Source organism: Chenopodium album, chromosome 8 (genome assembly GCF_948465745.1).
Source record: "Chenopodium album chromosome 8, dcCheAlbu1.1, whole genome shotgun sequence".
Taxonomy (NCBI): domain Eukaryota; kingdom Viridiplantae; phylum Streptophyta; class Magnoliopsida; order Caryophyllales; family Amaranthaceae; genus Chenopodium; species Chenopodium album.
Window position 1 is genome coordinate 35,936,949 of NC_137841.1, and position 16,647 is coordinate 35,953,595.

The 16,647-nt window shown below is 36.2% G+C and overlaps 1 long non-coding RNA gene across 1 annotated transcript; it reads left to right on the plus strand.

The window, feature by feature from the left end:
* Positions 1-13,067: 13,067 nt before the first annotated feature.
* LOC145556029 (uncharacterized) lies at positions 13,068-15,111 on the plus strand. Its single transcript, XR_014091687.1, has 3 exons — positions 13,068-13,183; positions 13,298-13,430; positions 14,795-15,111. It is a non-coding gene; the product is annotated as an uncharacterized LOC145556029 (long non-coding RNA).
* Positions 15,112-16,647: the final 1,536 nt, after the last annotated feature.

Consider the following 16,647-nt stretch of genomic DNA (forward strand, 5'->3'; position numbering starts at 1 on the left):
TCCGCGCGTCTCTGAAAAAAAGAGCTTTGACGAAATGTCCACGTGTCTCTGAACAAAATAGCTTGAAAGAAATGTCCACGCGTCTCTGAACAAATGATCTTGAATGTTTATTGCGATAATATTCCGAAGAAAAATTTCCGAAGACCAACTCTTGTCGATCTCTAAAGCTCGCTTAAACTTTGCTTCCGCTATGCTAGTACGTCGGCGGTTTGCTGCTATGTTGGTGTCTCCGTGATGAGCCAATGCTTAGGCGCTTTAAGCTAAGTGAGACGATCTTTCGTCAGGTCAATCACTTATTGCGATTGTAATCAAACCAACTACTTAATCATGTCAAATTGCTTATAGGGGCTAACTGGCGTACCAAGGAACATGAAATTGCTGTATGAGGTCGAAATCACCTTTCTGAGAGGCTTTGAGATCTATCGTTGCTGAAATATCTCTGGCGCCAAGAATTGGCTCTGTCACCAGACGCTGAGATCTAGCGCCAGGCGCTGAAATCTATTTCCAGACGCTAGATGTTGTCGTCCGGCGCTGGAGTAGGGTCTTCCCTATTCTACTGCACCTGTATTTATTTTTTACTATAGGACTTTGCTAATCTCTTTAATTTTTTTAGGGTTGACCTAAGGTTTAATGTCGCTTGACTCATTGATTTGACATGACTCAAGGTATAAACTTGACTCGCTGTGATTGACTCGACTCAAAGTGTTTGACACATGTGTTAGACTCAAATCAAGGTTATATGACACGACATGACTCAATGTGTACATGACTTGTGTGTGCATTGTAATGTGATCGTGTGACTCAAAAATGCAAAAAAGCAAAAATTTTCCGTCATTTTTGTGTGGAGGGTACCGACTTTCTCCCGAAAAAGAAAGACGCGAAAAAAGAATCGAAGTTTTTTAAGGTGCATGTTGAATGAGATTAGTCAAACGTTGTTTGATACTATCTCTCAAGGTGCAAGGATTAATCCATCTTAGGCTATCTCAATGGTTGACTCAATGATGAAATTATTTGGATAACTTAGGCACGGAGGCTAAGCACTTCATACTCCGTGATGCAATAATGATTGATAAGCAATTTTGACATGACAATACATGTTTCAGCGTTATGTTAAGATTTCATGACAAAGGGTTCCTAAGGAAAAGTATATTTGGTCATGTATATGTGATGTGTGTGAAAGTGATACTAAAGTTAGGCCGCAAAGGCTAAGTGTGTGGAAAGATATTATTTTTAGAAGAGTCAAATGACGGTGACTCTTAGGCTAGGTAAGCTAATGATGTAAGGATCAAGCCCCCAAGTCTAGCTCTAAGTAGATAGGGATGAGCATTGGAGATCCCTTGATATGATGATGGTGTGTGAATGTGAATATGAATGCATGTTTATTACGGCCGCACCTCGATGTGAGGTTGCCTACGTATCCTTTAGGAATCAGGCCAAACGTAGCTCTAGCCGAACCACGCACAAGTATGTGTACCTCAAAAAGGCCTTTTAAAGGGTTGTAACGTGGTTAGGCTAAAGTTTATAGAAGAAGGGGATAAAGGCTCAAGACCCTAGATAAGCCCCCAAGGTGTGCAACCTCGCTTTTGAATCTTTATATTTTTACGTCTGAGTTTCTACTCTTTTTTAGCTCTTTTTTTTTTGCTTTATTTATTCTATTTTAATAAGTGTGGGAAATCCCGATCATGCGGTCTATCATTCACTTGGCATTAATGTTTCTCAGGCACGGTACCGAGCACTCGGTTGAGACGCAATCTGAGACGTGTTCATATCAAAGACATGTTTATGTCAATGACATTGGAACACTTACCCTTTTTGTACACTTTTATTTATTATTTTCTGCTTTTGCTTATTTTTGCTATTTTAATTTTTTGAATTCACTCAAGCCTTTTTGAAATTGCATAAGTTACACACCATCCCATCCCAAGGTTAGGTAGATATGGCTTGAAAAAAGAAAGGTCTATCGTTAGACGAGGCTCAAAGTGGTTTACCAAAAAAGGATGTATAATTGAAGGGTGAAAGTAATATGATGTGGCTACAAGGGGTGCCTCAAATCATTGGTATACCTTGTGCATAATTTGACATGGAATTTTTTTTTTAATGCAATGCAATGCGATGATTATATGCAAGGAAATAAATGCTCATTTTATTAAAAAAAGGAAAAGGAAAGAATCTACAAAATTAGTCTAAGAGAAAAGAAAGGTGCCTATGCTAGACTTATTGGGGAAAAGAAAAAATAAAAAGAAAAGAAAAAAGATGTCATGGAATCTCGTCGTTGAAGCTCGCCTCTTGTCTTGTGTTGTTTTCTTTATCATCACTCGCTCTTCTTGTTAACTAGAGGTATGGGAAGCTTGTTATTATCAATCAAATGTTAGATAGCCTCCTTTAGCTTCCAACAGCTCTCAGTAGCATGACCCCTGCCTTGATGGTACTTGCAGCGCACATTTGGATTCCAACTAGGCACTCTCTTCTCAAGCGGGGGATCTTGAAGAGGTCCAATAGGAGTAATGATTCCCTTGGCATGGAGTCGATCGAAAGCATCATCGTAGCTAATTCCAATAGGGGTAAAATCCCTTCTTTGTTTCTTTCTAAATCCTAAGATCTCATTAAGGTCAAAAGTACCAACACTATTACTAAAGTAGGTGTTTTTGGAAGAAGAAGGATAGTCGTTCTTCTTTCCTTTACAGCCACTGTTACCATCGTTATTAATCTTGGCCTTCTTGTCACGCGGAGGAACATGAAGGGGATTTGAATTAATGAAGTCTTGAACACGATCCTTGAGGGCGAGACACTTTTCAGTAGTGTGACCGCGACCTTTATGGTATCGACAATAGGAATTTGGATCCCAATTAGCAAAACGTTTTTCAGATGGAGGGTCTTGACTGGGACCAATGGAGTGAATATGACCTTGATTATGAAGACGGTCAAAAGTTTCATTGTAAGTCATTCCTATTGGTGTGTATTCTTCAATGGTCCGTTTTTCCCGTGGCTTAGGAGCATTGAGTTCTTCATTAAACCCTTGGCGAGGATTCTGTTCGATGACCATCACCCGATTTGCTAGTCCTTCTACCACATTCAAGAGCATGGCAACGACATCTTGCAGTTTTCGGACATCCTCTTTTAGACTTGACGAGTCTTCCCTGGTATTATCTAAGAAAAGACTTTCATCCTCCTCAATCATGGCTACTTCATCGAGAGAGGTTATATAAGCTGTCTCGATCATGGGCTCTCCTACAGGTGTGATAAGAAGTGATGGATCGAAGGATGCTTGGTCATCTTCGATGGCTAGAATATCGGAAGTTTCATTGTTATCGATCAGATCTTGAATAGCTTCTTTGAGTTTCCAACACTCCTCAGTGTTGTGACCCTTTCCTTGATGATATTTGCAGTGCTTATTGGGGTCCCATTTGGGTGGCCTGGCTTCTGGAACTAGATCTTTGATAGGCCCTATGGGCATGACTAGTCCTTTGTGATGTAGCTTCTCGAAAGTTGTTTCATAACTCATACCAAGTGGAGTGAACACTCTTTTTGACCTTTGGATTCGTGATTTAGAGGTGTTCGTGGCATGTAACTCATTAATGGGAGAGGAAGAAGAAGGATGGTCGTTCTTCTTTCCTCTCGCACAATTATCTTTCAGAAGGTCATCTTCAATGTCAATGCCTATATTATAGACAACCTTGAAAGTATTCAAGTTGTGTTGGTACTTTAAGTGCCTTGAGTACTTCCCTTGGAGATTCTTGATAAACATCCTCACAGATTCTTTTTCGATAGGAGCCTTGACCATATTAGCAGAAGTTTCCCTCCATTTGTTGAAGAAAGAAGTGAACCCTTCGTTTTCTTTTTGTTTTAACATCTCGAGTTGTCTGTGGTCTGTTTCGTCTTGGATGTTGAACTTATATCTATCTATGAAAGCGTTTGCTATGGACTCCCAGATGAAGGTCTTTTCTTTCTCGAGAAAAAAGAACCATTGCTGGCAAACAGTCTCGAGAGATAATGGGAACAGAGAGGGGAAAACCTTCTTGTCGATACCCTTAATGCTCATTTTAGTTTCAAAATCTCTTAGATGAAAGTAAGGGTTATCTGTTGCCTTGAATTTAGGGATGCCAGTGGCGTTGAACTTATGCGGAAGAAGTTCCTTGTCCAGCGAGACCCCTTGTGAATTAATGCCCTGAAATTTATAGTCACTGGATAGCTTTCTCAAGCTTTCTTGTATGAGGTTCACTTGTTGTTGCTTCACAGGGTCATCAATTTTGAGGGTTAAAACCTTTAACACCTCAGTCACGTCATTCAATTGATTCCTAAGTTCATTGACCACTTCTTGACTTGCCATTATCTTTTTAGCCTTCCTTTTTTGACGAATTGGTTTATCAAAAAGTAAGACTTGAACAAAGGTGTTGTCCTTGATTAATCGCCCTTCTCTCCTCGACCAAGTACTGTGGAAAAGGAATTTGGGGATATTCATTATTAATTATTTGACTCAAACTTTATTCAACATGCAATAGATGGAGGAAGTGAAGAAAGATTGGAATAGAATGTGAAGAAAAATGATGTAGATGGAGGGATATGAAGGATTAGGAATAGGATGTACCCCCCAAATCAAATGACGTAAAAAACCGACTCATGCATGAACCTAAGACATGGTCACAGTGATATATACTCAAAGTGTGTGCTAAGACTAGTGAGTGTAGGTGACATGTTAAGACTCGTGTCATGACCATGTGGCTAGACTATGTGACTAGACTCAATTAATTACTCGACAAGGTTTTATTGACAGCGAAATTGAACCGAATTAATTGGCAAACTGGTTAATTAGACACTAGGTGATGACTCGACCAATAATCCGAACTGTCGGCAAAACGATAGGACTGGCGTCGCACTGTGTAGTGTAGCGCCAGACGACAGAGCTGTCGCCAGGCGCCACACTCCACAGAGTGGCGCTACAGTCCAGACTTTGGCGCCAATGCTGGAGCTTCAATTCGAGACTATTTTCGGTGTTATTAATCAACAGGGGCATGCCTAAAGTCGTACTAGGTCAATTCTGATTAAAATATTAGACTTTATTTACTCAAATCAATTAATTAATAAGGCAAAGTTCTTTTAGTCATTAACTTATTTAAACTCAACACAAGTCAAACAAACGGTTAAGAAATCATATTTATGCACGACAAATAATGCACAATTAGTCAAATAGGCACAATATGATGCAATGAGTTTGCAACCTAACCATGGCTCTAGTTCTCTAAAGTTCAGGATATGGTTTATTCAATAAAGGGTCCATGGTTAATTGTCCGGATGCACTGCGCGGAAGCCTAACCGTGAAGGGTCCTAGTTCCTACATGCCTCAGCAGCTTTCTGTGCTTGATAAAATTTTCCAATTTCGCGCAGTGTTATTTCGGTCCTAGTTGTGAAAGATATTTCTCAAATTTCCTATGTGTAAAATCCTATGTTTTTAACTCATTACGGATGGTCTTTCCAATGAGATCTTTTTTATGCATATGACAATAATGTTAATCAAAATTATGCACATGAAATACTTAGAACGTTTCGAGTCTCATCCACTCATTCTAAATCATTGCCGAAACAAATTCAGGAATTAAAATAGAATTCCTCCCCAGTGCAGTCGCCAAAAACTGTGGGGAATATTTCAAGCGTTAATCCCCTAGCTTGAACCCCACTGTGATCATACACTAAAGTACGGTGGCGTCCAAAGGGAAAGAAGATAGAGCAAAAGAGTCGCCAACAAGTTATTTAGGAACTTGTAAACCGTTCACGAGGTGAAGGATGCACCCCTTAACGATCCAAGAGATCGTCAACTCCAATAAGGTCTTGAACCAAATAGGGTTCAGGGATGAAGGTACAAATTCAACCTAAAAAAGATTAAACCCGCCCTAATAATAGGCCTCTACTTTATTCTGATCGTATTCATGTGCGCTTTTTGACTAACATGCAATCAATAGGATTAACCCTAAACCTGTTTATCTATGTTGGTTGACTATTAATGCACAAATAAATCTATTATTGGCGATCACTTGAATTATAATCAAATTAACCCTAATAAACAAGATTATTAAATATCTTATTAAGCGTGATTACAAGTACCAATTCCCTTTAAATATGCATAAAGGCGTGATCAAGCAATAAATAAATATCAAGCAACATAATAATAATCATCATAATAATCATAATCATAATAACAATCATAATAATTAAAAAAATCATGTTAAAGCATAATAATAGCAAGTTCCTAGGCATGATACTAACAAGATTAATAACAAACCCTAGCATGTCACTAAACAATAAAAATCAAAGATTTATCCCTAACATGATACTAACAATCATAAATATTAGGAAGAACATAGGAACCATAATACTTTTAATCATACTTAATTTTAAAGTTACCCTAGACATGATACTAGGAATCAAAATAACAATCTAAGCATGAACTCTACATCATAATATTAAAAAAAATCATTAAAATACTTACTTTGATGCCTCGTACCTCTTTCTAATAACAAAATACACACGTTAGTAACTTCAAGGAAATAATAAACAAAACAATTAAATTAAATAATAATTGAAAGAGAGATTTAGGACCAAACCCTCATAAATTAAACCTTTCACGTCTAGGGCGAAGGGAACTTCGAATATGGCTAGGTGTATCTAGATCTAACGAATGCGGAATTTTGTATGTAAAAGGCTAGTTTAGAAAAAGATAGAGAGAGAGTAATCAAGAGAATCTTGATGAGAGTTAGTGAATGATTATAGAAGAGAATGATAGAGAATTAATGATTGTTGATGAGAATTCATGAAGGAAAACGGAGTTTTTACGACGTTATTTATAAAGAAAATCAGCCAAAAAGATAAAATATCAAAACAGAGTTCTGGCGCAGATAAAATCTGATTAGCGCCAACGCTTGCTATTGGCGCCAGACGCCAACGCTTGCTATTGGCGCCAGACGCCAAGCGTAGCGCCAGGCACTACAGCTGGCGTTTGGCGCAGATCTGGAAATTCACGCTTTTTCTTAAAATCAGATAGAAATTGTCGTACATGAGGATAAAATCTTATCTTTCCTCAAAAAATGCTCTTTGATTTTAATTAAAACTCTAAAAAGTCAACAAAAGTCAATTTAATAATGCTAATTGAATTAAGAATGAAAAGAACCTTCTAGAAAAATCTAGAAGACTAAAACCATTCCTAATTGCATTAGGAATGATAAATCTATATTAGGCCCTCTTCTAGATCATTGGGCCGCATATAAAGCTCAAACCGGGCCAGTTCAGTAAATTAGCCATAACTTCCTCAATATTCATCGGAATTGGGCTTATAATATATCGTTGGAAACCTCTTGTTAAGCCCTATCCAACTACACTGCTATTGGACCCATATCATGGACCAACTAAACTGGATTGACTGTTTTACTTAAAATAATTTTTCAAAAACAGAGAGAAGAGAAAAGAAATTAAAACTATCCGCAACACTAGTCTTTCCACACTTTCACTTCATTCGATTATGATTCGACGTGAAAGGTACTCATCACTGGGTTTGGTTTTGGGGAGACACAAATGGGTGTCTACAGAAGCCCCCACTTTGACTGAGTTTGGAGAAACGCAAGTTTCGAAAACGAAAGTCAAAGTATCGATAGGGACGGAGAATGATTCAGAACGTTCTGCGATCCTAAATCATTCTTGTAACACCGATACCTGCAAACTAGCATTAGTTGAAACAGATAAAAGAATTAAGATACGCGTATCTTGCAATGTCGAGCACACGTCTCTGAAGGTAACCGATTTGCTGCCGCTTTACTGTTTTGATGACCTCCTGCCAAGAGAATGTCATCCCGCTTGAAAACCGCTACGCTTGTAACTGCTTCCAATATTGAAGATTGCTTCGCTTGAAACGATCCTCTTCTGCTTTGATAATATTCCACGTCTAAGGGAACACTATCGAAGATTGCTTCACTTAAAACAATCCTCTTCCGCTTTATGACCATCCTCCACGTCTAAGGGAACATGATCGAAGACAACTTCGCTTGAAATCAGCTTCAGTTGTTTGTGACAACTCTCCACAATTTTAGGGAACGCCATCTTGCTGTTTCGATGTTCACTCGTCTCTGAACAAAGAGCTTCTTTTTTGGATATGTCCACGCGTCTCTGAACAAAGAGCTTGATAATAGGATGCCCACGCGTCTCTGAGCAAAAGAGCTTCGATGATATGTCCATGCATCTCTGAACAAAAGAGCTTCGATGATATGTCCACGCGTCTCTGAACAAAAGAGCTTGAATGATATGTCCATGCGTCTCTGAACAAAAGAGCTTGAATGAAATGTCCAAGCGTCTCTGAAAAAAAGAGCTTCTATAATATGTCCACGCAACCAAGAGAGTGTGAGGATCCCTTTGATGAGCATATGAGTGATGGTAAAAGAGTTGAGAATGAAGAGAGAGTTGAATTTGAAAATCCTAACCCTCTTTCCCATCTTGATAAGTCTCAAATGTATGTTTATGACCCTTCAATCTATGAGTATATAGACTCTTTTAAGGAAATGTCCCATTTTTTTTTTTTGAGATTCATATGAGGACTTATAGATTTTTGGATGATTTCATCGAGAACGGTTCTTGGGACTTGTGGGGAATATTTCAAGCGTTAATCCCCTAGCTTGAACCCCACTGTGATCATACACTAAAGTACGGTGGCGTCCAAAGGGAAAGAAGATAGAGCAAAAGAGTCGCCAACCAGTTTTTTAGGAACTTGTAAACCGTTCACGAGGTGAAGGTTACACCCCTTAACGATCCAAGAGTTCGTCAACTCCAATAAGGTCTTGAACCAAATAGGGTTCGGGGATGACGGTACAAATTCAACCTAAAAGAGATTGAACCTGCCCTAATAATAGGCCTTTAATTTATTCTGATCGTATTCATGTGCGCTTTTTGACTAACATGCAATCAATAGGATTATCCCTAAACCTGTTTATCTATGTTGGGTAAGTATTAATGCACAAATAAATCTATTATTGGCGATCACTTGAATTATAATCAAATTAACCCTAATAAACAAGATTATTAAATATCTTATTAAGCGTGCTTACAAGTACCAATTCCCTTTAAATATGCATAAAGGCATGATCAAGCAATAAATAAATGTCAAGCAACATGATAATAATCATCATAATAATCATAATCATAATAACAATCATAATAATTAAAATAATCATGTCAAAGCATAATAATAGCAAGATCCTAGGCATGATACTAAAAAGATTAATAACAAACCCTAGCTTGTCACTAAACAATAAAAATCAAAGCTTTAGCCCTAACATGATACTAACAACCATAAATATTGGGAAGAACATAGGAAGCATAATACTTTTAATCATACTTAATATTAAAGTTACCCTAGACATAATACTAGGAATCAAAATAACAATCTAAGCATGAACTCTACATCATAACATCAATAAAAATCATTAAAATACTTACTTTGATGCCTCGTACCTCTTTCTAATAACAAAATACACACGTTAGTAACTTCAAGGAAAATAATAAACAAAACAATTAAATTAAATAATAATTGAAAGAGAGATTTGGGACCAAACCCTCATAAATTAAACCTTTCACGTCTAGGGCGAAGGCAACTTCGAATATGGCTAGGTGTATCTAGATCTAATGAATGTGGAATTTTGTATGTAAAAGGCTAGTTTAGAAAAAGAGAGAGAGAGTAATCAAGAGAATCTTGACGAGAGTCGGTGAATGATTATAGAAGAGAATGAGAGAGAATTAATGATTGTTGATGAGAATTCGTGAATGAAAACGGAGTTTTTACGACGTTATTTATATAGAAAATCAGCCAAAAAGATAAAATATCAAAACAGAGTTCTGGCGCAGATAAAATCTTATTAGCACCAACGCTGGCTATTGGCGCTAGACGCCAACATTAGCGCTGGGCGCTAATGCTAGCGTTAGGCGCTACAACTGGCGTTTGGCGCTGATCTGGAAATTCACGCGTTTTCTTAAAATCAGATAGAAATTTCCGTACAGGAGGATAAAATTGTATCTTTCCTAAAAAAATGCTCTTTGATTTTAATTAAAACTCTAAAAAGTCAACAAAAGTCAATTTATCATTGCTAATTGAATTAGGAATGAAAAGAACCTTCTAGAAGAATCTAGAAGACTAAAACTATTCCTAATTGCATTAGGAATGATAAATCTATATTAGGCCCTCCTCTAGATCATTGGGCCGCATATAAGGCTAAAACCGGGCCCAGTTCAGTAAATTGGCCATAACTTCCTCAATATTCATCGGAATTGGGCTTATAATATATCGTTGGAAAGCTCTTGTCAAGCCCTATCCAACTACACTACTATTGGACCCATATCATGGACCAACCAAACTGGATTGACTGTTTTTCTTAAAATAATTTTTTAAAAACAGAGAGAAGAGAAAAGAAATTAAAACTATCTGCAACACTAGTCTTTCCATACTTTCACTTCATTCGATTATGATTCGACGTGAAAAGGTACTCATCACTAGGTTTGGTTTTGGCGAGACACAAATGGGTGTCTACAGGACTTAGATGAGTTTGAGATGAATCTACGTCCATTCATGAATGGTTTTGAGGCCTTGGGTTTTGAGATAGTTTAAGGAAAGGATGTTTATTGGTCTGGAAAGGAGGATAAGGTTGATTCCCTTGGAGTTTTTTTAGCTTGAGGGAGGTGTAGATTGTGAGAGTTCTTCATTTGAGGTATCTATGATTGATTTTCATGCCCTCATTGGCGATGTGAGACCTTATGTTGAGGAAGTAGCTACCCCTTTTCCTATTTCTCATACCCCTTTTTCTCAAAGGTTTGACCACATCTCTTCTTGCCCTATTTTTCTCCCTTCCGATTACAAAGAGCCTATTAGGGAGCCGATTTCTATGGACGATCTTATTATCCCTCTTTCGTCTATTGTTGAGGAAAAGGGTGATGTTGTCACCCATAAATATTTTAGTGAGGAGGATTTGCCTTTTTATTTTCATTCTTTTATTCCCCCTTCTGCTTATTTTCTTGTTTTTCCTTTTGATCCTTCTTCTTCTTTCTTTTGACATCTTCCTTCTCACTTGCGTGCAAAAATCTTGTTGCATGTTCTTATCTCGTCATTTTCCTATCGTTTATCTTATGAAATGATTAGTAGTGCATTTGACAAGCTCTTGCGTTCGTTGCAATAATATTTTATTAGAGCTGTCAAGCTTGGACCTTAAGCAAGCCTTTCTCGGGAAGTAACCCGTGCTTTATTGCTTTCATTTTCTTTTCTTTTTAGAATAGATTTTCTCTCATGGAAATGTTTGTGTGCCTTTTGCTAGGTACATGACTTGATATACTTTGGTGCTTCGATTTGGATCAAGAATCATAGAAGTTTGACTCCTATTTTAGCTAGCATATGGAAGGTAAGGTTCAATTCTTGAGGAAATTTGCTTTGAAAGGTTTAATTGGGTAATTTACGGATATTTACACCCACATATTATCCGGTAATATCCTTCCTTGCTCTTTCTCAAGTGGATGATGACTTGTTGGACATATGTTGGTTTGTTGGATTGATCTCCTTGTTTTCCCCTCCCATGGTTTCTGTGATTTATGTTTGAGTGTATTGTCTCACTCAAGCTTGGGGGAGGGTATTCTATCATGTTTGATGGGATGTTGATTCATATATTCTATGCACCTTTGTATATGCTTTTCCATGTTTTTACATTTTGAAAAACCCCAACAAGATCTTTGCTTCTTTCATGGTAAATTTGCAATGTGTTTTGTTTTGTTCTTGCTTTGGACATAATACTTTTGGACTTGTATAGCTGAATGCTTTTCTTCTTAAATGGTTACGGTGTGCACGGTTTGAGAGTATGTTTGGTTGACTTTAGGATTGAGTATGCTAAGGTAGTTGTTTAGACATTTAGGGACCTTGAAGCCGGATTCTTTTGTTTTTGAAAATTTGCAATTGCTCCCTTTTGGTGAATCCTTTTGGTGAATTTGAAGCTAATAGTGAGTTTTTGCTACAACCATGTGAGGTATCATAGTTTTACGGCCTTCTACATATCTCGCATGAGCGGTATGGATCCTTGACTATTTCAAACCTAATCTTGAATCTTGACTCATAATTCTCAAACACGAGACCGAACCATCTAGAGACGACAAAGGCATCTTTTCGGGGTGGTATTTTTCTTTTCTATGATAATCTTCTTTGTTTTTAGTTCTTAGGTTTGTATTTTCCTTCTTGCTAACCATTTAAGCATTTTCCCTTCTTTTCAAGCCACATTTTTAGAACTTTGAGCCTTTTGTTTCTTTTTGTTCCTTTTTTGGTTTTTGTGAAGCAAATGATCATGTTCTTGGAGATTGTGGTATATGAGTTTGGATCACTCGTAGTAAAAATGCTCATTTGCGTCGCCTTATTTGCGTCACTTGTTGAAATAAATGACGCAAATGAGATATTTTTGCTTCATTATAAGTAATTTGCGTCGGACATTAGCTATAAAGCGAAGCAAAAGTCAGATACATTTCTGCTTACTATATTTGCGTGACTTTTATAAATAGGAGCAACGCATATACTATTGTTATTTGCGTCACTCATTTGCTCATAAATGACGCAAGTAACTTTGTGGACTAAATTGCATCACTTTGTCTTTATTAAGTGACGCAAATGACTATTCAGTATACAAAAAAATGAAATAAAAACTCATGCTGTCGTTCAATAGCAAAACCCCAAAAATTCATCTAGTAAAACCCTAAAATTCTCCTTTGCTGCCGTTCAACCCCAAAAACACCAGCGAATTCAATAGCAATACCTCGAGAAATTCGACCCCAAAACCTACAAATTTGACCACTAATTGAAAACCCCAGCAAATTTGAGGCAAACCCCCCTATATTCGAGCAAATCCGAGCCAAAAACCCCTATTTCTTTTAGCAAAAGATCGACCTAAAAGCCTCCCACAAAATTTAATCTATAAGAACCGCAGAAAATCGAGCAAATATACCCTAAATTCGAGCAAATACCAACTGAAAATTCAAATATAACCTAGAAATGTCGACCAAACATCCAAACAATTGGTTTATGTTCAAATTAGTAGCAATTTGTTTTGATTATTTGAAACAATTGGTTTGTACTCAATTATATGGGATTTTGGCTTACTTTTGCTGAAGTTGCAAGCTCGATTTATCCAATGTAAGACCTCTTCATCTCTTTTTCTTATTGTTCAATAATCTACATAGACATTTGGAGTTAAATTGTAAATGAATTGCACGAATTTAGAATTACAAGTAGATTTCTTTATTACAGATTTTTTGGGATTGTTTTCGAATTTAGGGCTCATCAATTGCAATATGCATTGCGCACAAATCGAAGAAATTTATGGTTTTTTACTCAATTCTAAAGAATTTTGGTGAAATTTATATAGTCGATTTCAACGAAGGTAAGTTATGTTCTTTTTTTCTACTATTTTTGTACTAGATGGAATTAAGGGTTCAATTTTGCATGAACTTAGTTTAATTTTACTATTTTGTTGTGATTTTTTGCACAAATTTTTGAATTTTATTGGGCAGATTATCTTTTTTATGCTTAGTATATAGATGTCTATTAACCTAATTTTGAGCTGCTGAAGTGAAAAAGATAACTCTGTTATAAGTTGTTTTTCAAATGCAGCTTGCCTATTAAAATGATGTTCAACATTGTCAAGGTCGATGGTCTTTATACTGTCCTATAATTAGGAAGTGGGATATGTCCTTCCCTCAGCTTAAGGCCTTTATGGAGTTTTTGCTATCATTTTGTGCATTTGATGATTTGGAATAATGAATAATGAATGGTACACTACTTTTCTTGGACGACTTTGTGCACATCATGATCTTACAGATAATGCCTAATTTACCAAAACCTTTTTTTTTTACATCCACTTGTTCTCTCTCGTAGTTGAATGGGTAAAATGACTTCATTGAAAAATATTGGCAGCCCAGTAGCAGATATGCTCTCTATACTATTCATGGAATTGGTCATATTGGCTCCCCACTTTTCTTTGCTAATCTTTACTGGTTCTATGTGTTTAGTCTTGTTCTCACTGAGCTTTATCAGTCTTCCTGTTTCCCATTTTAAAGTTCTGTGCTACAAAAATAAAGCCTTGAGTATCTTATTTATTAGATACAGATCAAGCAAAAGTAGAACATAATTTAAAACCTCCTATTGAAATCTAAACCCAAGGGGATCCCTCTTTCAATTAGATACAGTCAGTCGACTTTGGGATTGAGTGTTTTTTGCTAGCTTCTGTTAAAGATGTGATCAAATATGTTTTTGCATATAACTTCCATTTGGCATTTAAATATATGAGCTACAATGTACTCTGCATTTTTTGAGGATTCTTTATCAATCTTAGGCTGTAACCTACATCTTTAAATGTGCAAAATTTTGCTAAATCTATGCCAGACACTAACAAATTGTTTTTTGTTTTTTTTTTTTGATGTTTTGCTGCTCATTTTACTATTTTTAAAAGGGTGGAAAATTAGTTCTAGTGAAGATTGAATATATAAGATGGTCATGTATGCATTTTTTGTAGCTCTTTGTTCTACTAACATACTAAGAGAAGCTCTTTCCCATATTTTTTGTAGCTCGAAAATGTTCGTTGAAATTAGCTAGTTAAACTATGATACAATGTTTATATTCAAATAATTTTACCAAGTCGTTTTGTTTTTATTTTAGTTGTTTAAATAATTGTAGAATTTTATTTTGCTATTTAGATGCTTATTTTTCATCTATGATTGTTTATTGGTCCATTGTATTTGATTTCAGGAGCCGGTGACTTTAAACTTTTTGCAAGAGAAAGAGGAAGTACACTTCCATTATGGACTTGTTCGTGGTAGGAAAAATGCAGAATCTGTTTCTATTATAAACTTATCAAATTCCATTTATTTATTGGATTATTTTGTTTTAGTTCTTAGGCTTGAAATGAACACATTTGGTTTTACCAACATATGGGTTGGTCTTGGTGCTTGTGTTGTTAATGATGAAGATGTCAATATTGTTGAGTTGTAAACTTATTTGATAGGTTGTAAAACAAGGTTTCTTCATTCCCAAATTAATGGGTAAGCCAAAATATAAATGAAATTCTGCCAAAATTTGTACTTGATCTTATTATTTTAATTTTTTGTCTTGCACTACTACATTATACGAAGGGATACAGTTGATGAAAAAATTTATTGTTGTTTGAACGTGTGGTATTATAAAAAAAATGTCATTTGAATCACTCTTTTAAAAATGAGTGACGTAAATAGCTCATTTTCTCTTCCTCAAACCAGTCATTTGTGTCACTCGTTCATTAAATAAGTGACGCAAATAACAGAATATATGTTACTAAAAAGAGTCATTTGCGTCACTCATTTAACAAACGAGTAATGCAAATAACTCTTATTTGCGTCGCACATTGTAAACAAGCGACACAAATAACACTTATTTGCGTCGCTCATAGAAGTGACGCAAATGACTTTGAAGTCATTTGCGTCGCAAGCAGTTGTGTCGCTCATAGAAGCGACACAAATACACCCTAAATGAGCGACACAAATGAATGTTTTTGTACTAGTTGATATTGGTTCTTGTTTGTAAGAAAGCTTGTGTTTTGTATATCTTGTGAATAATGGCAAGTGAATAAATGAAAAAGACGTCCAAAGTCAAAAAAAGGCAAGGACATTCAAATGCAAAGCTGAAAAAGCAGTCCATAGTTAAACGAGGCGAAGACAATGAATAAAGTGAAAAATGAAAATATTGAAAAAATATGAAAAATCAAAGCTCATTCAAGAAGCTTTGGAAAAAAATTTTAAAAAAAAATTAAAAAAATGAAAAGTTCAAAAACATTTTGATGAAAATGTTTCGGCCTATTTTGAGCATTGAGGACAATGCTTTATTAAAGCTTGGGGGGAAGCGTCTTACGCTTTTTGTATATATGATTGTGGTTATAGCTTTGAATAAGCTTGGGGGTGTTAGTCTGTTTTTGTTTGGTGATTACTTGGTTTTGGTGTTGAGATTTAGCCAATCTTTGCTTCACAACTTAGGTGTACCACCAAATTCTAAATTTTAAGCATACCCTTAACCTTTTGCCCTTACATTACCACCTTTAGGAAACCCCTTTTGACCTAGAGGTTGAGTCAGATATCGGGGGAGGGCATTATGAGTTAAAGCCTAAGGAGAGGGGATGCAAAGTCAAGATGTCGAGAAACCTCAAATCTATTTGTTTTTCCAGTTCCTTCGAGCAACTATAGAGACGCTCACTAAAAGTAGATTTGAAGCTAATTGGGAGAATGTGCTAAAATGTTTTCAGATGAAAGTAAATTGTGTTTCTTTAGTTTTTTATGCTTAGCATGTCCTATGTTTCAATCAACCTTAGATATCTTAGAACGTGCACTCCCTTACTTGTTTAGAAAGATTTGCATTCATTTATGCTTATACATTTACAAAAAGTCCTTTCATGAACATTTGTTTGTTTTTCTTGTATTTTAGTTTCTTTTTCATGCTTTCCCTTGTTTGTATTATGATGAGAGTTATAGGTTAATCTCTTAAGAAACCTTTACGAGAGCATCACTCGTCCTCTAGGGCGATCTAGGGTTTAAATGACTTGTCTTTAGTTGCTAAAATTGACCGTGATTCCGACG